We start from the raw sequence: 24,160 nt of genomic DNA, 5'->3' as shown, positions 1-24,160 counted from the left end.
GGCACAGTAAGACGTGGAGAAGCAGAGTAGACATCAAGGACTGTCTCACCTTTGTGCGGAGTCAGCGGACGTCTTTCCAGGCGGGGAGGACGGATAGGACAATCCTTCAGGAAGTGTTCGGTACTAGCACAGTACAGGCAGAGATTCTCCATGCGGCGTCGTGTCCTCTCTTGGGGTGTCAGGCGAGACCGGTCGACCTGCATAGCCTCCACGGCGGGAGGCACAGGAACAGATTGCAGGGGACCAGAGGAGAGAGGAGCCGGGGAGAAGAAACGCCTCGTGCGAACAGAGTCCATATCCTGGCGGAGCTCCTGACGCCGTTCGGAAAAACGCATGTCAATGCGAGTGGCAAGATGGATGAGTTCATGTAGGTTAGCAGGGATTTCTCGTGCGGCCAGAACATCTTTAATGTTGCTGGATAGGCCTTTTTTAAAGGTCGCGCAGAGTGCCTCATTATTCCAGGATAATTCTGAAGCAAGGGTACGGAACTGTACGGCATACTCGCCAACGGAAGAATTACCCTGGACCAGGTTCAACAGGGCAGTCTCAGCAGAAGAGGCTCGGGCAGGTTCCTCAAAGACACTTCGAATTTCCGAGAAGAAGGAGTGTACAGAGGCAGTGACGGGGTCATTGCGGTCCCAGAGCGGTGTGGCCCAAGCCAGGGCTTTTCCAGACAGCAGGCTGACTACGAAAGCCACCTTAGACCTTTCAGTGGGGAACTGGTCCGACATCATCTCCAAGTGTAATGAACATTGGGAAAGAAAGCCACGGCAAAACTTAGAGTCCCCATCAAATTTATCCGGCAAGGATAGTCGTATTCCAGAAGCGGCCACTCGCTGCGGAGGAGGTACAGGAGCTGGCGGAGGAGATGATTGCTGGAGCTGTGGTAGTAACTGTTGTAGCATAGCAGTCAGTTGAGACAGCTGTTGGCCTTGTTGCGCAATCTGTTGTGACTGCTGGGCGACCACCGTGGTGAGGTCAGCGACAACTGGCAGAGGAACTTCAGCGGGATCCATGGCCGGATCTACTGTCACGATGCCGGCTGGCAGGTAGTGGATCCTCTGTGCCAGAGAGGGATTGGCGTGGACCGTGCTAGAGGATCGGTTCTAAGTCACTACTGGTTTTCACCAGAGCCCGCCGCAAAGCGGGATGGTCTTGCTGCGGCGGTAGTGACCAGGTCGTATCCCCTAGCAACGGCTCAACCTCTCTGGCTGCTGAAGATAGGCGCGGTACAAGGGAGTAGACAGAAGCAAGGTCGGACGTAGCAGAAGGTCGGGGCAGGCAGCAAGGATCGTAGTCAGGGGCAACGGCAGAAGGTCTGGAATCACAGGCAAGGAACACACAAGGAACGCTTTCACTGGCACTTGGGCAACAAGATCCGGCGAGGGAGTGAAGGGGAAGTGAGGTAATATAGGGAAGTGCACAGGTGTAAACACTAATTGGAACCACTGCACCAATCAGCGGTGCAGTGGCCCTTTAAATCGCAAAGACCCGGCGCGCGCGCGCCCTAGGGAGCGGGGCCGCGCGCGCCGGGACAGAACTGACGGGGAGCGAGTAAGGTACGGGAGCCGGGGTGCGCATCGCGAGCGGGCGCTACCCGCATCGCGAATCGCATCCCGGCCGGAGGTAGTAACGCAGCGCCCCGGGTCCGTGGAACCGACCGGGGCGCTGCAGTGAGGGAAGTGTAGCGAGCGCTCCGGGGAGGAGCGGGGACCCGGAGCGCTCGGCGTAACAGCAACCAATCAGATCACTTCTTTCTTTTTTCAGAGGCCTTTTCAAAAATGAAAGAAGCGATCTGATTGGTTGCTATGGGCAACTGGTCAACTTTTCCTCCGGACAGGTTTTGATAAATCTCCCCCCATTGGGCTTTGAATATTGGGGGGAGATTTATCAAAACCTGTCCTGATGAAAAGTTGCTAAGTTACCCATAGCAACCAATCAGATCGCTTCTTTCATTTTTGAATGGGCCTCTGCAAAATGAAAGTAGCGCTCTGATTGGTTGCTATGGGCAACGCAGCAACTTTTCCTCTGGACAGGATTTGATAAATCTCCCCCATTGTCTTTTGGGGCACTAGGAGGAACGAGTCCCCTGTAACACAGGAATCCCTATAGAAGGAAACACATTCAGGTCGGACAGGATGAAGAACTAAAGGGAAATTACCCGCTAATGGAGAAAAACCATAATTTGGACATCCTGTTCCACTTACCGATCAGAAACAAAAACTTTCTATTCTGCAGGTCGCCTATGAGCTCTTTTACAACGTGTTCTAATTTCGTCGAAATACAGGACATGCTTGGACATTCTTAGGATAGTCACAAGGGAACCATTCAAGTTTTGTCCTGTTTGTCAAAGTATTTCATATATATCCCGATGTAGCCTCAATAGAGATGAGCGAACTTACAGTAAATTCGATTCGTCACGAACTTCTCGGCTCGGCAGTTGATGACTTATCCTGCGTAAATTAGTTCAGCTTTCAGGTGCTCCGGTGGGCTGGAAAAGGTGGATACAGTCCTAGGAAAGAGTCTCCTAGGACTGTATCCACCTTTTCCAGCACCTGAAAGCTGAACTAATTTATGCAGGAAAAGTTATCAACTGCCGAGCCGAGAAGTTCGTGACGAATCGAATTTACTGTAAGTTCGCTCATCTCTAAGCCTCAACTATAGCAGCCACCATTGTCAGTCATATTTGTTTGTATGGTGCTAATTTGTCTATATATCTGACTGTTTATAGCAGTGATTTCCAACAGTGCGCCTTCAGCTGTTGCAAAACTACAACTCCCAGCATGCCCGTACAGCCAATGACAAATCATCAACTGACAAAGAGTCATCCTCTAGCACAGTGGTCTTCAACCTGCGGACCTCCAGATGTTGCAAAACTACAACTCCCAGCATGCCCGGACAGCCGTTGGCTGTCCGGGCGTGCTGGGAGTTGTAGTTTTGCAACATCTGGAGGTCCGCAGGTTGAAGACCACTGCTCTAGCACATAGAGGAGGAAAAATCCCTGTGGAGGAAACTTTTAGGACAGTGTTTTCCAACCAGGGCGCCTCCAGCCTTTGGCTGTCCGGGCATGCTGGGAGTTGTAGTGTTGCAACAGAATTTTGCCTGATTTGCACCATGTGAGGCGATTTTCTTTTTATAGGGGCGTGGCCATGGGAAAAGGGTGTGCGGCTTAAAGGGGTACTCCGGTGGAAATTTTTTATTTTTTAAATCAACTTCTGCCAGAAAGTTAAACAGATTTGTAAATGACTTCTATATAAAAATCTTAATCTTTCCAGTACTTTTTAGCTGCTGTATAATCCACTGGAAGTTCTTTTCTTTTTGAATTTCCTTTCTGTCTGACCACAGTGCTCTCTGCTGACACTCTTTTTTATTATAAAAGTACAAAACACAAAACAAGTTCATTTCACTGTAACAAAATTAACAAAACTGAACATAACAACAAACTATTCATCTCAAAATAACAACTTAAACCGGCCAGCCCAGATAAACCAAAAATAAATAAATAAATTATTACCTACTATAGTCCAACACACACACACACACACATACCTAAAGAACATAAATAAAGCTTTCCTCGCTGGGATCAAAAACTAAAAATATCCAAACTAGGAAACATAACCACACTGCCCCCCCCCCCCCCTAATAACAAGACAAAAAAAAAAAAAAAAAAAAAAAAAAAAAAATGGCTAGCTGCCGTAACAAAAATAATCCAACTTGGATAACAAAATATATATTATTTTTTTTTTTTATACATCTATATTTTTTTTTTCCTTTTTTTATATACTATATATATATATATATATATATATACATACATACATACATACACATATCCACATACATACACATACACACATACACACATTTTTTCTTTTTTTTTTCCTTTTTTCTTTTTTAACTTGGTCTCGGCCACCCAGGGACCTGAATGCCCCATAAGCCCACTCCGGATAGGTAAGGCCGGCAAGTTGACTCCAGCCAATGGAAGCGCCCACCCGGTTGTAAACCCCTATATTAAAGGGACAATGAAGCAGGAAGTGGTCCATGCTTTCCAGCGTATCCCCGCACTCTTCTCGGGGACATCCCCGGTCATCAGAGTTCCTACACTTCAGGTTGTCCCTTACATATAGCTTCCCCTGAAAGCAGCGCCAGGCCAAGTCCCAAAACTTCTGGGGGATCCTTTTCATGTTCAAAAGATACAACCCCACCCTCAGATCCCGACCTGGGCAGTCCCTGAGCGCCAGAGGCTTCTGGAAGTGGGTCAACAGAACCCGTTTGTCAAGGAACTGCCTTGACTGGGTCCTGATCTCCCACACTCCCAGACCCCACCGACGTATCGCCTTCAGAGTCGGGGTAGCGTAAGCCGGAAGATATCCATGGGGCGTACGGAGGTCCTTCACTCGCCCTCCTCTCTCCCATTCCTGGAAGAAAGGCCGAAACCATTCCCTGCAGGAGAGTACCCACGGAGAAGCCCTCTCTGACCAGAGGTTTGCGATGTTGGCTTTCAAGAAGGTGTTCGTAAAGAACACCACAGGGTTTACCATAGATAAACCCCCTAGTCTCCTCGTGCGGTACGTAACCTCCCTCTTGACTAGGTTCATCCTGTTCCCCCATAACAGTTGGAAAAACAGGCTGTAGATCCTAGTGTAGTAAGCCTCTGGCAAGATACATACGCTGCCCAGATAGATAAACAAGGGGAGCAGGTACGATTTGATCAGGTGTACCCTTTCCCTGAGGGTCATAGACCAACCCTTCCACTGGTCCACCTTCTGAGCGGCATCCTGGAGCTTACCATCCCAGTTTTTGGTGGGATAATCATCCTGGCCGAATGTGATGCCTAAGACTTTTGCTGATTCTTGGGGCCCTGAGAGGGTGTCCGGGAAATCAAACGTGGGATCCCCCCCTCCCAGCCAGAGACTCTCACACTTATCCCGGTTGATCTTAGACCCGGATGCCTCCGAGTAGCAGTCCACCTCCGACATCACCACATCGACCTCCTCTCTCGAGGAGACGAAAATGGTGACATCATCAGCGTACGCCACCACTCTCTGGGCGACATCCAGCTCCGCCAGACTCATCCCGACTCCCGCCAACGGCCCACAATCTACCCTCCGGACGAAGGGATCGATTGCGAACACGTATAAAAGCGGGCTCAAAGGACAACCCTGACGGACTCCGGATCCCACCTCAAAAGAGCGGCCAGACCACCCGTTCACCAGCGGGAAACTCTCTGCCCCTGCATACAAGATCTTAAGCCAATTAACAAAAGTAGTTGGTAAGCCATATCTCAGGAGGACGGACCAGAAGTACTCGTGGTTCACCCGATCAAATGCTTTGGACTGATCCAAGGACAGCAAGTACCCCTTCCAAAGACCTGCACTACTCCGCTCCACTGCCTCCCTGACACTAAGGACAGCACTTAAGGTGCTTCGGCCTGGAACAGAGCAGTGCTGGGCCCCCGAAAGGAGCCGGGGTGCAAACTTCACCAGCCGATTAAACACTATCTTAGCCAGAAGCTTCCTGTCCGCATTGAGAAGAGCTATGGGCCTCCAATTCTCAATACGGCTAGGATCTTTACCCTTTGACAGAAGAATCAGGGCTGACCTCCTCATTGACTTTGGCAGAGTGCCCGAGGAGAAACACTCATTGAATACCTCAGTCAAGAGGGGAGCTAAAGACTCCTTAAAGGTCCTGTACCACTCGGATGTTAAGCCATCCGGACCTGGCGACTTCTTAGGGGCGAGCCCCTCGATCGCCAGTCTCACTTCCTCTTCCCTGATTTCTTCTGCCAAAACATCAAGAGAAGGGTCTACCCCTGGCTCAGGAATGGTTTCAGCCAGGAAAGCCGACATCCTGTCTCGATCTAGATCCTTCCTCCCCAAGAGGTGCGAGTAGAAGGATCTGACGACCTCCAAGATCCCTGATCTGGACCGATTCAGAGATCCTGTACTATCAATCAGTCCTGAAATGACTTTACTACTCACTGACATCTTACAGTTTCTGTAAGGGTCGGGCGAGCGGTACTTCCCGAAATCCCTCTCAAAAACCAAAGATGCGTGCCTATCGTACTGACACCTCATCAGCAAGGATTTCACTCTGGAGATATCCTCCCGGCTACCTCCAGTCGAGACAAGGAGCTCGAGTTTCCTCCTCAGACCCTGATACAGGCGGTACCTGTTTAGGGACCTGAGGCTCGAGAGCTGGCGGAAGAACCTCGCAACCCGCTTCTTGAATATCTCCCACCACTCTGACTTACTACTACAAAGGCCCAGTAAAGGTACCTGACTCTGAAGAAAATCCTCAAAGGACTGTCTTATCTCCGCTTCCTCCAGGAGGGACGAATTCAGCTTCCAATAACCTTTTCCCATCCGGGGGGTCTCTGAAACATTCAGGGAAAACAAAATCATACAGTGATCGGAGAACTCCACCTCAACCACGGACACTGCGGAAGAAACGGCTTCCTCCTTTAAATAAAACCTATCTATCCTAGACCTGCGACTACCTTGATGATAGGTGAAACCCGCGTGGCCCGAGGGGCTCCGGATGTGGGCGTCCTCTAAGCGAGCTTCTCTAGTTATGCTAATCAGTGTCACACTATCACAAGTCAGCGGACTATTGGAGCCTCTCCTATCTTGGGACCTCGTGACATTATTGAAGTCCCCTCCAAAGATCACTTGCCGACTTGTAAAAAGAAAGGGCTTAATCCTCATAAAGAGATCTTTACGGCCCCGCTTAGTTTGCGGGGCGTAGATGTTAATGAGCCGAAGCTCTTGTCCCTTCATGAAGACATCTAAGATCAGGCACCTCCCCATTTCTAATTCAATAACCCGTCGGCATTCAACAGGAGCGGTAAAAAGGACCGCCACCCCACTATACGGCTCAGCCGCAAGAGACCAGTGGGAGGGACCGCGCCTCCACTCTCTTCTGGCTTTTACCAGAGAGGCTAGATCTGACAACCTGGTCTCTTGTAAAAAGAAAATATCGGCTTCAACACGGCCGAGAAAATCAAAGGCTGCGAATTTAGCCGTATCTGACTTTATGCTGGCACAGTTAATAGATGCCAGCGTCAATGGGGTGAGTGCCGCCATACAGGGTGATTAAATTAGACGGCCACACCCTTTACTTTTTCTTTCCCTTCTTTTTAGCCCCCTCATCCCCCGAAGAAGATGAGAGGGCCGGACCACTCTTAGTTCTTTTTTTTGATTCAGTTTGGTCCATTTGATCCCCGTCTACGTCTGGCCCTGGTCTAGCCCTGCCCTCCAAGGAAGAAGCCTTAATAGGACAGGGCCCAGTTCCCCCCAGAGGCTCCTTCTCCCTAGGCACCCCGCCCTCACCTTCCCCCTCCAAGGAGGGGGAGGAGATGGTATCGAGGACGAGGTACGGGTTTGACAGGTCAATCAGAGGGGGGGCAATCAGGCTTCCGTTTTGGACCTGGCCCGTAGTACAGGGAACAGAGGGCTCTGACCTCTTCTTTCTCCCTTTCCTTTTGCCCTTGTCTTTCTTTTTAGGCCTCTCTCCACTCTCCTCATCCACACTTTCATAGTGGGAGGAATCGGAAGTGTCGGCCATATTGCCCTCCTTTTTGCGCAGTCTCCTGACCTCCTCATCCAGCACGTCCTCCTCCAGGGCTTCAGTGGTTACAGGGCCAGCTTCAGGAGCAGGGGCCGGAGCTACCCCCGCCACCTGGGCACTCTCCAGCTCCCTACTCCTCCTCCGATTTTCCTCCCGCCTTAGTTTGGCGGGGCCCTTTTTCCTCCTCACTAGCCATGTTGCGCCCCCATCCCTGCCCGTGCCCTCCCCAGCCGAGGCAACTTCACAGCTCTCCTCAGCCGGAGCGGCCGCTGCACGGGCGAAGGCGCTAGGACAACGGCTGAAAGGGTGTCCGAGGACACCACACAGATGGCAGCGGATCTGCCTACAGGATGCTGCCAGATGACCCACCCCACCACACAAAGCACAGACCTGCACAGTACAGGCTGCGCTAAAGTGGGTGGGGCTGCCACACCTGTGACAGACCTTAGGCTGCCCCTGGTAGAAGACCTGGATCCTATCACGTCCAAGGAAGGCGGCTGACGGAATGTGGGCAACTGTACTCCCTGAACGCTTGAGTTTGACGGAAAACGTCCAAGCCCCGGACCAGATCCCGTGCTCATCTAAGTTTTTCTTGGGCATGTCGGTCACATCCCCATACCGACCAAGCCAGGTCATGATGTCATAACAAGAAAGCGACTCGTTACGGGTCAAAACGGTCACTTTCTTGACAGAGTTCTGACGGGAAATCGCCTTTACGGCGAAATCCCGCCAGCCGGGCTCGTTCTTCGCCACTTCGTAGTTCGACCAGAAGAGTTCAAGACCCTCTGGCCGAACGAAACTGACGTCAAACTCAGACGAACCATAGGGGTGAATCAGGGCAAAGATGTCATTCGCCCTGAATTCCATCTGAAGGAGGAGCTCAACCACTTTTGCGCGAGGTGGGCACGCATCCTCGCCCCTCCAAATCAGACGGACCACATTCCTACGGTTATTGTCCTGCCCGGGTGTCGGGAGGGACCAGACCACCTCCCCATTTCTCTCTCGAAAAGCCCCCAAACCATGCCTCTCTATCCAGAAAGACAGGTCGACCTCACCCCTTCCCTCTACCTGGATCGACCTGTCACCCCTGCGTAGAGCCTCCAGGAGGCGCTGTTGCAAATGGCCCCCAGGGCCGGACGGAGACGGGGACCCCCCTGAACCCCCGGCAGCGACATTAGCATAGCTCCTGGGAGCAGTCACTGCCGGGGGGGCAGCCGGACCAGACCCAGAGCCAGAACCACTTACAACACCATTCACACCACAACTCTCAACCTCTTTATTTCCAGCCATACTATTACCACTCCCATCAACATTCACTCCACTGACACTCCCACATACACTCCTCTCACCCACAACACTACTACACCCATCAATATCACATCCTACATTCTTGTCCTGACTAACAAATTCTGGGCTGGCTGGGACTTGTAGTATGGCTGGCTTTAGTAAAGCCCTTTGTGCTGGCTTAGCCGCTGCTGGGGTCGACGCCGATGGCTTCTCCTTCATGGCTGCTATCACATCCTGATTCTGGGACTGCCCCACCGGGCGCACCCCAGCTCCTCCCACAGCGCCAGCAGCTGCTTCACCCGACTTCACAGGCTCTGTGGATAATCCCGGCGCCCGGACACTCCCCCCCCTCACAGGGGAGTGCCCTGCAGTGCCGGTAATGCCCACAGTACTCGGGGAACCGCCCCCCGAGCACCCAGGGGCATAACTCGCGCTGCCCACCATGAGCCCATCCTGCCCCTCCCTACCGGCAGGATGGGTGGGCTTCACATCTATTGCGTCTGCAGCTTTTACTGACGCCATGCTGTATCCCCCATGCTGGCTCCGTTCCACCACAGAAACGGAGTCTGGCAGTTTAGAGGACCCAGCAGCCTGAACCAGCTTTGCAGCTGGCCCAGACTGCTGGAAAGGACGGAACACATAATGCACAGTTTCCTGGGTCTTCTGTTTTTTTGCCTTTCTTTTTACTAATGTGTCATCACACTGGTCATCACCAAATGTAAAATTCTGGAGGTGGGCTGGGGACTCCTGCATCACTATAGCCCTCAGCAATCCCCCAGCCTCACTCTCCACATCATCATCCTCACTATCGCTTAGCGGTAGTGCCACCTGAGCCGGCTCTATGTAGCTGTCCTGAGTCTTAGTGGTCTGGGTGTCACAGGGAGTAGGGTCAGGCAATACATCATCCTCCACAACCTGTACACTTTCCTCCAACTTCTTCTCCTCCACCTCCTCCTCCTTTACACCAACACCACCATCCTCTCTTTCTTCACCGCCACTACTCTCCCCATCATCCACCTCCACCTTACCTGGGGATTTCATGGCGGCAAACCGATCCCGGTTCTCCATCTTCTCCCTGAAGAGACCGCTTCCCTCCAGGATCTCTGCTCTCCTCTCCTCCATCTTTGCAATGTCTTTCTTCAGGGCTGCAATCCTCTTTTTCAGTTCCAGTTTATTCTTTTTGGACCCAGAGCATGCCAGATTCTGGGCTCCACGCAGGTCCTCTCTCATCAACCTAAGCTCCCTACCGCAGCGGTCGTATTCCGCAAACCGTGCGGTCATGCGGGAGCAGTAGGTCTCGCTGGACTCTTCGGGCCCTCTCTCAGCCCACAACTCAATACTTTGCCTCCTCGCCTTCCTTCCACTGGATCTCTGGCTGGCACCCATTGCCGGAGGAGCCGAGCCTGCATTGCTGCAGACTCTGCCAGATCTTCTTCCTCCGGACGGAAAAATGGCTGTCGCTGTTTTCTCTCCACCCCCCGCCAGCCTGGAAGAACGGGGAGTGGAGGCCAGGGGCTCCATGCAGGGAAAACTCTCCCAAGGAGCCTGCCACACCCCTGGGAAAGGTTGGTGAATCACCTGCTCTGCCTCTGGAACTCTGGAGAAACACAAAAAGGGACACACCCAAAGCTGCTTCACACACAACTGCTCCTGGCTACTGTGTTCCACAGGAAGCGCTCCCTGCTGACACCTCCGTCCATGTCAGGAACTGTCCAGAGTAGGAGCAAATCTCCATAGCAAACCTCTCCTGCTCATTAAAGTTCCTGACATGGACAGAGGTGTCAGCAGAGAGCACTGTGGTCAGATAGAAAAGAACTCAACTTTCTCTGGAGCATAAGTACTGGAAGGATTAAGATTTTAAAACAGAAGTAATTTACAAATCTGTTTAACTTTCTGGCACCAGTTGATTAAAAAAAATGTTTTTTCCACCGGAGTACCCCTTTAAATTGCACCAAATTTTAAACAGTCTGCACAACAGCCTCAAACAGTCACTGTTAAAAAGCTGATGTAAAATAAGACGGTCAATTCTAGCAAGTTTTTGACTATGTCTTTTAAAGGAATTGCGTTTGGAATCTCTGAGCGCTGTTTAGGTTTTCTAGATATTAAAGTGTAACTCTGATGTTAATCTGTTTAAATTTCCAGGCAAATTTGGAGCCCAAGACCTGTCGGTCACTTAAAGGGGTACTCCGGTGGAAAACAAATGTTTTCAGATCAACATGTGCCAGAAAGCTATATAGATTTGTATTACTTCTCTTTAAAAAAAAAAAAAAAAAAATCTTAATCCTTCCGGTACTTATCAGCTGCTGTGTGCTCCAGAGGAAGTTGTGTAGTTCTTTCCAGTCTGACCACAGTGCTCTCTGCTGACACCCCTGTCCATGTCAGGAACTGTCCAGAGTAGCAAACCTCTCCTGTTCGGGACAGTTCCTCCCACGGACAGAGGTGTCAGCAGAGAGCACTGTGACCAGACTGGAAAGAACTACACAACTTCCTGTCGAGCATACAGCAGCCGATAAGTACTGGAAGGATTAAGATTTTTATATAGAAGTAATTTAGAAATCTGTGTAACTTTCTGCCACCAGTTGATTTGAAAAAAATGTTTCCCCAACCCCACCGGAGTACCCCCCCACCTAAGCGATCAGGATATGGATTTGCCAAAAGTCTCATAGACTTGCAAGGGACTTCTAGCAAATCGGTATCTGGATTGCTTTTAGCATTCTCGGGATCTGAAGTTGTTGGAAAATTTAAACAGATACCATTCTGCCAGAGTTACACTTTATCATCTAGAACAGTGGTCTTCAACCTGCGGACCTCCAGATGTGGCAAAACTACAACTCCCAGCATGCCCGGACAGCCAACGGCTGTCCGGGCATGCTGGGAGTTGTATTTTTTGCAACATCTGGAGGTCCGCAGGTTGGAGACCACTGATCTAGAAGACGTCAACAGCGCTCAGATATTTCACTTTAGAATCCTGAATTCATCTGAAGTCAATACTTTTATTTTAAGACGTTACAGTCTTACTGGAAATTGTTCTCTAGTATTGAAGAGTAACATACGAAGCAGAGAGAGATGCACAATCCAATCAGGGCTGATCGGTGTATTATCTCATACGGCAGTGGTCTCCAACCTGTGGACCTCCAGATGTTGCAAAACTACAACTCCCAGCATGCCCGGACAGCCAACGGCTGTCCGGGCATGCTGGGAGTTGTAGTTTTGCAACATCTGGAGGTCCGCAGGTTGAAGACCACTGTCATACGGCCTGCATCCAAATTTGTAATATCTGTACACCCCAAAAAGAACGTATATGAGCAAAAGTAGTTCAACTGGTGCATTAGACAATATGGTTAGATCTCCTCTTTAAAGGGGCACTCCTGTGGAAAAAAAAATATTGAAATCAACTGGTGCCAGAAAGTTAAACAGATTTGTAAATTACTTCTATTAAAAATTCTTAATCCTTCCAGTACTTATCAGCTGCTGTATGCTTCTTTTCTTTTTGAATTTCATTTCTGTCTGACCACAGTGCTCTCTGCTGACACCTCTGTCTGTCCATTTTTGCTCCTACTCTGGACAGTTCCTGACATGGACAGAGGTGTCAGCAGAGAGCACTGTGGTCGGACACAAAAGAAATTCAAAAAGAAAAGAACTTCCTTTGTAGTACACAGCAGCTGATAAGCACTGGAAGGATTAAGATTTTTAAATAGAAGTACTTTACAAATCTGTTTAACTTTCTGGCACCAGTTGATTTAAAAAATAAAATAAAAAAAAATAGTTTTCCACCGGAGTACCCCTTTAACCTGGGATGCAACAGAAATTAGAAAAATGGGGGTGAATACTCTGGGGGACATTTATCAATAATGGTGTAGCAATGTGTGATTTTATGTATGTTTTTTTTGCATCAAATGGAGCATATTTGCGCCAAAATTATCAATTGTCGTACGCAAGTTTGTAATTTTGGCACAAATGTAGCCCTACAAAAGGCGCAGACCCCCAAATTCCAGGCAGTGAATCTGACTTTGGGACATTCTATTGTTGTAGCTATTTTCTCTGTCACTTTATTCATGGTGTAGATTTGCGCCGAAATGAAGGTATTTGCGCCTAAACTTGCGCCAAATCGAAAAGTCGCAATTAGAGATGAGCGAACTTACAGTAAATTCGATTCGTCACGAACTTCTCAGCTCGGCGGTTGCTGACTTTTCCTGCGTAAATTAGTTCAGCTTTCCGGTGCTCCGGTCGGCTGGAAAAGGTGGATACAGTCCTAGGAAAGAGTCTCCTAGGACTGTATCCACCTTTTCCAGCCCACGGGAGCACCTGAAGGCTGAACTAATTTACGCAGGATAAGTCGTCAACTGCCGAGCCGAGAAGTTCGTGACGAATCGAATTTACTGTAAGTTCGCTCATCTCTAGTCGCAACTAATGAATTCCAGACCAAAGAATGATTGTAACTGAAATCTCGACTAACAAAGTGAAATCAGTGATTTTGTTCTAAACCATTTGGCGCAATTGTTTGTCGCAAAAAGTGACATAAAAGGAAATTTGAGACAAATCAGAGTAAAAAAAACAGGGTAAAATCCTTCCTACATAACCCCCCCCCCCTATATCTTTCTTATTGTAGTTATTTAGAGATTCACTAAGAATGAAGTAGGGGATGAAGGATATCAACGCTTCTGGAATCAGCCCAAACACTGATTTATTTACAAGCAGATCTATATCCATATCCTGTGATATATAGAGTAGGACATCTTCCTTCTATATGACTGTATACCATTAACCCGTCTGTATAACCTAGGGGCATGCTGTACTGGTCCGGGCGGTATACATGGTGCCCCCAGGCCGTGCTTCAGTCCTGATACAAGAGATCTATAACATATCTCTTTTTAAGGCAGATCGCTTCCTCCTGGGCTGTTTTGTATATAAAAATTCTTATAAAGCCGCAGTAACACAGCCAGCGCCATAATGTATATATAGAGGGGCAGGTTAGAAGAAGGAGGTTGGTAAGATCATGGTTTATGTCCATTATAGGTACTCAACCCCTCTCCATAACAGATACTCACCCTTCTTTGACCTCCACCCCTCCTATATGGACGGTCACTCCAGACAATATCTACTCGTTCCCACAACAGTAACATGTTCTCAAAGTGTCCTCCAATTAGGACCATTAGCGATCGGCTGTTATCTGTGGGGAATTCTGGCAGTAAGGATATGTTCACACTGCGGAATCCCCGTGGAATTCCGCGAGTAAAAGTCAGCGCAGTGAACATTACCATCAGTGTGAATGGCTCTTCCGCGAGCGGTGGACAATTCCGCCGCTGAAATTGTTCCGCGCAAAGAAAGAACATGTTCATTCTTTATGCGGAAGTCCGCGAGCACGGCATAGCCGTCAATGGTGACGGCACAGTGCCGCGTGGTCATACCGCCGCCGCCGGCTGCCAGTCTGAATCTCCGCTCGCTGAATTCTGTGAGCGGAGATTCCGTTCACACTCTGTAGTGTGAACATACCCTAAGTGTTCAATGTCCCTGCAGCGCCACTGCAGGGCAAATTAAGAATTACACAGTGTCTATTCAATGTATTGGGTTGTCTTCGTAATGCAGGACAGGACAGGTCCTCCACATCCGGAGACACTCTTTTGATGATGCGGAACAGAGGATATTAAAGGGGTACTCCAGTACTTTAAAACTTATCCTGTATGTACAGGATAGGGGCTAAGTGTCCGATTGGGGGGAAGGGGGACACCCAGTGATGTCTAGAATGGGGCCTGGCTCTCCCTGTGCATGGGGTGGTGGGGTGGGCACATATTCCATGCACTGTCTATGGCAGCTCTGGAGTATCTCTGGTCTGTATCTCTTGTACTCGTGTATCTCTGTCGCTCCCATGGATAGTGCATGCTGACCCCACTACCCCTTGCACAGGAAGAGCTGGAGCTCTGTTTTGGAGATCATGGGGGGTCCCCGCCGGGATCACCAGAACAGGGTCCTAGCTTTCCTGTGAATAGAGGATAAATGTACGGAATTCCTCTTAGATATCACTCACACGATTAAAGGGGTACTCCACTGCTCAACATTTGGAACAAACTGTTTAAAACACTGGAGCCGGTGCGGGGAGCTTGTGATGTCATAGTCCTGCCCCCTGAACGCAAGTCTATGGGAGGGGACGTGATGTCATGAGGGGGCGGGGCTATGATGATACGAGCTCCCGGCTCCAGTGTTCGGAATAGATTGTTCCAAACGCTGAGCAGCAGAGTACCCCTGCGACCTTATAAGTGACTTATACTTATACTTACTCACAACAGCGTCACATGTTCTCAGTTACACAATTCTGTTTTGCCGCTTATCGCAGCTTTATGGTGAACAACTGATGAAAATGAAAGGAGGAAACATGTCGACCATATCGCGCTATATTGTGCGTTACTTTTTTTTGCCTTTTGATAAGAAATACCTTAAAGGGGAACTATCCTGCAGGACAACTTATCCAAAGGATAAGAGATTAGTGTCTGATCGCGGAGAGGGGTCAGACTGCTGGGACCCCATTTACACAAACCCCCCATCCCCCCACCCCGCCATCTCTTGCACATAGATTTGATTCCATTGGGCTAAATGAAGCATATTTGTACTTACTCAACCCAATACACACTCAATCCATGAAGAAACTGGCACATTTCTATGAATATTGCACAAAAAAAAACAATGAAATAAAGCAAAAACAACAACAACAACAAATCCCTGCAAATGATCCATCTACCTATAGTGTATATCACAGTTATACGCTTCTACAGCTTCCTTCCAGTATACGGGACTGTGATAGACTTGAGTATAAGAGCGGCGCAGTAAGTACCGCCATGTGATGTAACCAGTGCTGGTGTTGAAGGGATATAGCAGAGTCTTCCTGTATATTGCAAAGTTTCCTTCCTGTGTTATGGGATCAGAGGCGAAAGAATTTTTATCCTAACACGTTTTCTGCCCCAGATCACACACTTGGTTCGTGCTTAACAATTGGAAGAAGACAGAGGAAGCTGCTGCTTATAGCAAATGCCCAGGAGAGCGCCGACATATACATGTGTCAAGTGTGACTACAAAAGCAGGTGTGTGGCCCATCACTTCCTAGATCATCTGTAAGCGTTTTCCAACCAATATTCCTTCAGCTGTTACAAAACTACAACTCCCAGCATGCCCGGACAGTCTTAGGCTCTCCGGGCATGCTGGGAGTTGTAGTTTTGCAACATCTGGAGGCTCCCTGGTTAGGAAGCACTGAACCATGAGGTCTGTGCCTGACAGCGCCTTTACTTACATCTCACTGACTCTATTGACCACAGCTGCTACTTTGTTGCCTTTCTAACCTGACTGTATCCAAACATTGGGGAAACATATAAAAACAATGTCATTTATGTTACAGTAAAGTGTTAATCCCACCTTTATTTCTCTCTTATTACCTTTTCATAGATTACTTGTGTTGCTTTGAAAAGTATATGGTTCCAGGAACATACAGAAGAAGATTCATCTGAAGCATCATAATCCAAATATCTATCTATCTCATATCTATTTACCTTATATCTATCTGTCTATCTATCTATATCATATCTATCTATCTATCATCTATCTCATATCTATCTATCATCTATCTCATATCTATCTCATATCTATTTACCTTATATCTATCTATCTGTCTGTCTGTCTATCTATCTATCTCATATCTATCTAACTATCTATCTTATATCTATCTATCTATCTTATATCTATCTATCTATCTCATATCAATCTCATATCTATCTATCTCATATCTATCTATCTATCTCATATCTATCTCATATCTATCTATTTATCTATCTGTCTGTCTATCTCATATCTCTGTATTGTATATCAAGCTATGTTTTTATCTGTTTATCTATTGATATATCGATCTATTTCATATCTTTTTCATATTTCATGTGTGGTGGCCCAGTATGGGAGGTATTACCCCACACCCTTGCTGTCCTGTCAGGCAGTCTCCTTCAGTGTCCCCTGGGCCCCCTTGCATCTGTCCCCCCCCCCCCCCCCCCCCATGTAAATATGTTTCTAATGTATTATACCATGTAATGTGTTCAGAAAGTGTTGTCACTTTAAGACTGTTTACCATAGGACTTGTCATGTGATTGTTACCCAGGAGGTACCAGTGACCAGGTGATCCCAGGGGTGACCTATGGGCTCCCTGCTAGTCTCCACCATATAAGCCCTGGGGGGAGCTTCTCTCTCTTTACTTACAAGTCTTTGCTGAGATCAAGTCAAGTCCTAGAGAGTCCAGAGTCATAGGAGCCTCAAGTCCAGTCTGCAGCCACAAGTAGCTACAAGTAACCACAGTCTCAGTATTGTCAGTCATCAGTCAAGCCCAGGATCCAGCGGTATACCTTCGGGTGGTTTTAGGCTAAACCACACCCTGGCGTCATGAATACAAGGGGTTAATGGCATCTGCCCCTAGGGTAACAACATCTGCCCTCATCACACCCCGTTACCACACATGTATTTCATATCTATCTATCTCATATCTATCTCCTATCTATCTATCTATCTATCTATTTCATATCTATCTATCTCATATCTATCTATCTATCTCATATCTATCTATCTCATATCTATCTATTATCTCATATCTATCTATCTCATATCTATCTATCTCATATCTATCTATCTCATATCTATCTATCTCATATCTATCTATCTATCTATCCCATATCTATCTATCTAGCCCATATCTATCTATCTCATATCTATCTATCTCTCATATCTATCTATCTCATATCTATCTATCTCATATCTATTTATTATCTCATATCTATCTATTATCTCATATCTATCTATTATCTCATATCTATCTATCTATCTATCTATCTCATATCTATCTATCTATCTCATATCTATCTATCTATCTATCTCATATCTATCTATCCCATATCTATCTATCTATCTATCTATCCCATATCTATCTATCTATCTCATATCTATCTATCTCATATCTATCTATCTCATATCTATCTATCTCATATCTATCTATCTATCTATCTCATATCTATCTATCTCATATCTATCTATCTATCTCTCATATCTATCTATCTATCTATCTCATATCTATCTATCTATCTCATATCTATCTATCTCCTATCTATCTATCCATCTATCTACCGAGACAGTATTGGAAAGCAGCATATGCAAACCCTGCCTCCAGTTCAAAGTAATAGCAGCACCAGATAGAATGTTCAGACTCCATATAAAAATAAATAAATATAGATAGAAAATATTTATAGTAATGTTTTGCACTGAACAAAAGGATAAATACATAAACAAATAAATAAACAGATAAATACATTTTTAAAAAAAGTCACAATTTTCTTTACATTATCACACTATTACAAAATGTGATGTAAACTTTGCACCAGAATTTTCCTGTAAACACGAGCGCGAGCCTTTGAAAATTTCCTGTAATCCGGACTAAGTTGCGGAACTGGAGAGTATCAAGTAAGTTTTACCTTTTTTGTTAATATAAACTCCTTGGAAAATGTAGCGTGATTTTTGCGCCACTTTTTTAACCGATCTTGACGCCAAATAATTAGCGGTATTTTGCACCAGATTTTGTCCTATGAACAAGCGACTAAGGGTAAAATGTGGATTTTGACGATGACAGACGATCGCCTTGAACTGTCCGTAAAACTTTTTCATGTGCATTAAAGGCCCTGTAAAAAATCGCATCAATCCTAATTGCAGCTAATTGAGAAAGGAAATGGCGCTGCTACTGTGTTTATACTATTGATCCATCAACCACGCGGAGAGGGATTGCCCATCCCGAGTGTCAGACCCCCGCACTGGATGTTCTTCCGACCCCCCATTCCTCGGCCATCAGCCCCTGCTTCCTATTTCATGCCTAGCGAACTGAATCGCAGTAAGCGCCAATAACGGAGGCCGCCATAGATCAGGACACCGTGTCACCCACATACACTCTCTCTCTCTCTTTTTTTTATGATGTTCGGGGTCAGAAATTCATCCACTTCCCCCCATATTGCACGTGCCAATCAATCTAGGGAAGAAGATAGACCAATGAATGTGAGATCAATAACCTAAAGCAAGGGAAAATTGATCTGGCCCCATATAAGAAGCGCAAGAAGAACTTCATTACTGTGACCTTTGACCTCTCCGTTCTCCCCACCGACCTCATTTCCAGATCTTACAGTCATAAGACTTTTTTTTTTTAAGTTATGACACATATGGATTTTTTTTTTTCCCCCCCACCATATATCCTCAGGCAGCGCCGCAGGGCATATTTTAATTGCGTGAATTGGAATTATGATGATCAATTATAAATATTATTAAGATTTTATACTTATGTATTCACTTCTTATGCTGGTAATAGAATACAATGTGGCGGGTTTTTTTTTTTCTTAGCGAAAAGAAAAAAGAACTTGAGCGTTTGCCGTAGAATTTTCCAGATTGGGGTTTCCCAACCAGTGTGCCTCCAGCTGTTGCAAAACTACAACTTCCAGCATGCCCGGACAGCCTTTGGCTGTCTGGGCATGCTGGGAGTTGTAGTTTTGCAACAGCTGGAGGCACACTGGTCCGGATGAGTCATCCTCCAGTACACAAAAGAGGAAAAAAAAACCTGTGGAAGAGACCTCTAGGTCAGTGTTTCCCAACCAGTATGCCTCCAGCTGTTGCAAAACTACAACTCCCAGCATACCCAGACAGCCAAAGGCTGTCCGGGCATGCTGGGAGTTGAGGTTTTGCAACAGCTGGAGGCACACTGATCCAGACGAGTCATCCTCCAGTACACAAAAGAGGAAAAAAAAACTGTGGAAGAAACTTCTAGGTCAGTGTTTCCCAACCAGTGTGCCTCCAGCTGTTGCAAAACTACAACTCCCAGCATGCCCGGACAGCCAATTACAAATCCTCTATTCACAAAGAGTCATCCTCCAGCACACAGAAGAGGAAAAAAAAAACCTGTGGAGCAAACCTCAAGGGCAGTGTTTCTCAACCAGTGTGCCTCAAGCTGTTGCAAAACTACAACTCCCAGCATGCCCAGACAGCAGGAAATACTGGTCTAGACAATCGACTATGCCTTATTCTTCTTATGCATACATAATACCGTCTGTCACCAAGTGATACAATGCCGCAGCATACTGTATGTTGGTACTTTATAAGCAAAACAAAATAATGATCTTTTAGAATCCATTATCTTATTTAGGAATAGATGCCTAAAGAGGTAATTAAATCATTGACTAGATATTGGGAAGGCATTGCTGCAGCACGCAGAAGATACAGGGATACAGCTAAATTCACATCATGTTTGGGCTGTACGCTATCAAGGTGACTGTGTTTAGGCTATTTCCTAAAAAGCATAGTCTAACACACTCCTTAGGCAAATATGCAAACTCTATGTGGATGGGAAACTACTATACAAACTCTATGTGGATGGGAAACTACTATACAAACCCTATGTGGATGGGAAACTACTATACAAACCCTATGTGGATAGGAAACTACTATACAAACCCTATGTGGATAGGAAACTACTATACAAACCCTATGTGGATAGGAAACTACTATACAAACTCTATGTGGATGATAAACTACTATACAAACCCTATGTGGATAGGAAACTACTATACAAACTCTATGTGGATAGGAAACTACTATACAAACTCTATGTGGATGATAAACTACTATACAAACCCTATGTGGATAGGAAACGACTATACAAACCCTATGTGGATAGGAAACTACTATACAAACTCTATGTGGGTGAAAAACTACTATACAAACCCTATGTGGATAGGAAATGACTATACAAACCCTATGTGGATAGGAAACTACTATACAAACTCTATGTGGGTGAAAAACTACTATACAAACCCTATGTGGATAGGAAACGACTATACAAACCCTATGTGGATAGGAAACTACTATACAAACTCTATGTGGGTGAAAAACTACTATACAAACCCTATGTGGATAGGAAATGACTATACAAACCCTATGTGGATAGGAAACTACTATACAAACTCTATGTGGATAGGAAACTACTATACAAACTCTATGTGGACGATAAACTACTATACAAACCCTATGTGGATAGGAAATGACTATACAAACCCTATGGGGATAGGAAACTACTATACAAACTCTATGTGGGTGAAAAACTACTATACAAACCCTATGTGGATAGGAAACTACTATACAAACTCTATGTGGACGATAAACTACAATACAAACCCTATGTGGAAGATTAACTTTAGGTTAAAGGGGTATTCCCCCAAAAAATTGAAAAAATATTTTCAAATCAACTGGCTCCAAAAAGTTATTCAGATTTGCAAATTACTTCTATTAAAAAATCTTAATCCTTCCAGTACTTATCAGCTGCTGAAGTTGAGTTTTTTCTGTCACAGTGCTCTCTGCTGACACCTTTGTCTGTCCCAGAAACTGTCCATAGTAGGAGAAAATCCCCATAGGAAACTTCTCACGCTCTGGACAGTTACTGACATAGATAGAGGTGTCAGCAGAGAGCACTGTGGTCAGACAGAAAAGAACAACTCAACTTCAGCAGCTAATACATACTGGTAGAATTAAGATTTTTTTTTTACAGAAGTAATTTACAAATCTGTTTAACTTTCTGGAGCCAGTTAATATAGCCAGTTGAGTACCCCTTTAACACATCTCCAACAATCCATGGCCACCTCATGTGCCAGACACAACAAGCTACATATGTTGCACTCTGTGTCCCCTCTGGCAATCCAAGGCAGAGCTCTGGACCTGTCAAATTGCCTGATCAAAGAACACTGCATTCCATGTTTTGTGATCCGGTGCAAGCGCGCTGGAGGTTACCTAATCCATGGCGAACCTAATGAATCTAAAGCTTTAAAGGGGTACTCCCCTGGAAAACATTTTTTTTTTAAATCAACTGGTGCCAGAAAGTTAAACAAATTTGTAAATGACTTCTATTTAAAAATCTTAATCCTTCCAGTACTTACCAGCTTCTGTCTGTTCCACAGGAAGTTGTTTTCTTTTTGAACTTCCTTTCTGTCTGACCAAAGTGCTCTCTGCTGACACCTCTGTCCATTTTAGGAACTGTCCAGAGCAGGAGAGGTTTGCTATGGGGATTTTCTCCTACTCTGGACAGTACCTAAAATGGACAGAGGTGTCAGCAGAGAGCACTGTGGTCAGACAGAAAGAAAATTCAAAAAGAAAAGAACTTCCTGTGGAGCATACAGCAGCTGATAAGTACTGGAAGGATTAAGATTTTTAAATAGAAGTCATTTACAAAACTGTTTAACTTTCTGGCACCAGTTGATTTAAAAATTTTTTTTTCTAGTGGAGTACCCCTTTAATGCTACAATCACTTAGCCAAACACACACCACAAGTAAAATTACCAATTTGTTAAGGTGTTGATCATTTGCTTTAATGTATCAGAACAGAACTGATGCTTTATATCCTATAGCAAACTATAACCTGACATATAATGTATCACATTACACCAGGGTTTCCCAACCAGGATGCCTCCAGCTGTTGCAAAGCTACAACTCCCAGCATGCCCGGACAGCCAAAGGCTGGGATAGAGGATGCTTTAGATCGGGGGGGGGGGGGGGGGGGGGGGGGTCTGTCCGAGAGCCAAGAGGCTATAACAGGTTAAAAAGGATAATGTAAAATCCCATAGACTATAATGGAATTTTCTAACGGCCGTATAGGATTTTGTTACTGCCGGCCCAGGACATACAAGATCAGGGCTAAAGGACGAGGGGGCACTAGGCCCCCCATTTGCTCTTATAGTAGGGTTTATGTTCATTCTCCAGGAATGGAGGAAAAAGTTTCCTAAAGCGGAAGCCGTTAATATAAAGATATGTGGCCCCTCAGGATACCATCAGATATGGGTTGTATGAGGATTTAAGATGATCAGATGCTTTGAGAAGATGGAATTTGCCTCGTTCACACCACTGAAATCCTTAATTTTCCCCCCGGAATAAATTAAAAAAGCTTTTCTGTGAACCTCCAGATGTATTATCCTTATATATATTACTAATAAATTAAAACAGCTCGGAGACCGTAAGACGTCCGCAGCCGCCGACCAGGAACCAATTATAAGCGTCTCATTGTCCAATCAATTATTCAGAGGAATATTAGGTGCCTATTATATAGATAAGCAGCAGATTAGGCTGGAAGGGATGAAATTTAGGAAGCCGAAAATATGGAGGTTTAATGTTAGGGAGACAATAGGGTTCACTTACTAGGTGTGACCCTCATAGAGCGGCCTATTATATACATTGTACTGCAGGAACTAAGCTGTGGACACGAACAAGTGTATGGTGTCGTGTGTGGTTGTTATTTAGTGTCCAATTAGGAAACGCGTTTGCTTTATCACAAAAACAGCGCCACAACTTCTCATTGGCTGTGCTTGGTACTGCAGCTCAGCTCCTCTGTAGTGAACGGGAAGTGAATTGAAGACACAACCTGGGGACCGGCTTAGTGTATCTATCTATCTATCTATCTATCTCATATCTATCTATCTTATATCTATCTATTTATCTATCTATCTATCTATCTATCTATCGTATATCTATCTATCTCCTATCTATCTATCTATCTATCTCATATCTATCTATCTCCTATCTATCTATCTATCTATCTATCTCATATCTATCTATCTATCTCATATCTATCTATCTTATATCTAGCTATCTATCTATCTCATATCTATCTTATATCTATCTATCTCCTATCTATCTATCTATCTCATATCTATCTATCTATCTATCTCATATCTATCTATCTTATATCTATCTATCTATCTCATATCTATCTATCTATCTATCTCATATCTATCTATCGATCAATCTATTATCTATCTATCTATATCTATCTATCTCATATCTATATATCTATCTATCTCATATCTATCTATCTCATATCTATCTCATATCTATCTATCTCATATCAATCTATCGATCTATCTATTATCTATCTATCCATATCTATCTATCTCATATCTATCTCATATCTATCTATCTCATATCTATATATCTATCTATCTATCTCATATCTATCTATCTATCTATCTATCTCATATCTATCTATCTATCTATCTAGACAAAGAATAAGCCAGCCAGCACTTTAATTGATACCAAACTATCATATGGACCTGGCCTACAGGTGCACGCTACTAGGCTAGATATACAACAACAGAAGAATACAGCAGCACACTGCCAACACAAGGATATAGGTGAAACATGAACATGCAGATAAAACATGGAGAGCTATACAGCTATGGTGTAATAGATGCAAATGTGAAACTATGAGATAGTG

At 45.6% G+C, this 24,160-nt stretch overlaps 1 protein-coding gene across 3 annotated transcripts in view; it reads right to left on the bottom strand.

Annotated features, from left to right (window-relative positions):
• Positions 1–24,160, bottom strand: part of NR5A2 (nuclear receptor subfamily 5 group A member 2) — a 164,708-nt gene that overhangs the window by 46,557 nt on the left and 93,991 nt on the right. The window lies entirely within an intron of this gene.

The sequence above is a fragment of the Hyla sarda genome, chromosome 6, assembly GCF_029499605.1.
Source record: "Hyla sarda isolate aHylSar1 chromosome 6, aHylSar1.hap1, whole genome shotgun sequence".
Classification (NCBI taxonomy): Eukaryota; Metazoa; Chordata; class Amphibia; order Anura; family Hylidae; genus Hyla; species Hyla sarda.
The sequence above is the reverse complement of the archived record's forward strand: the minus strand, read 5'-3'. Positions and strand labels throughout refer to the sequence as shown.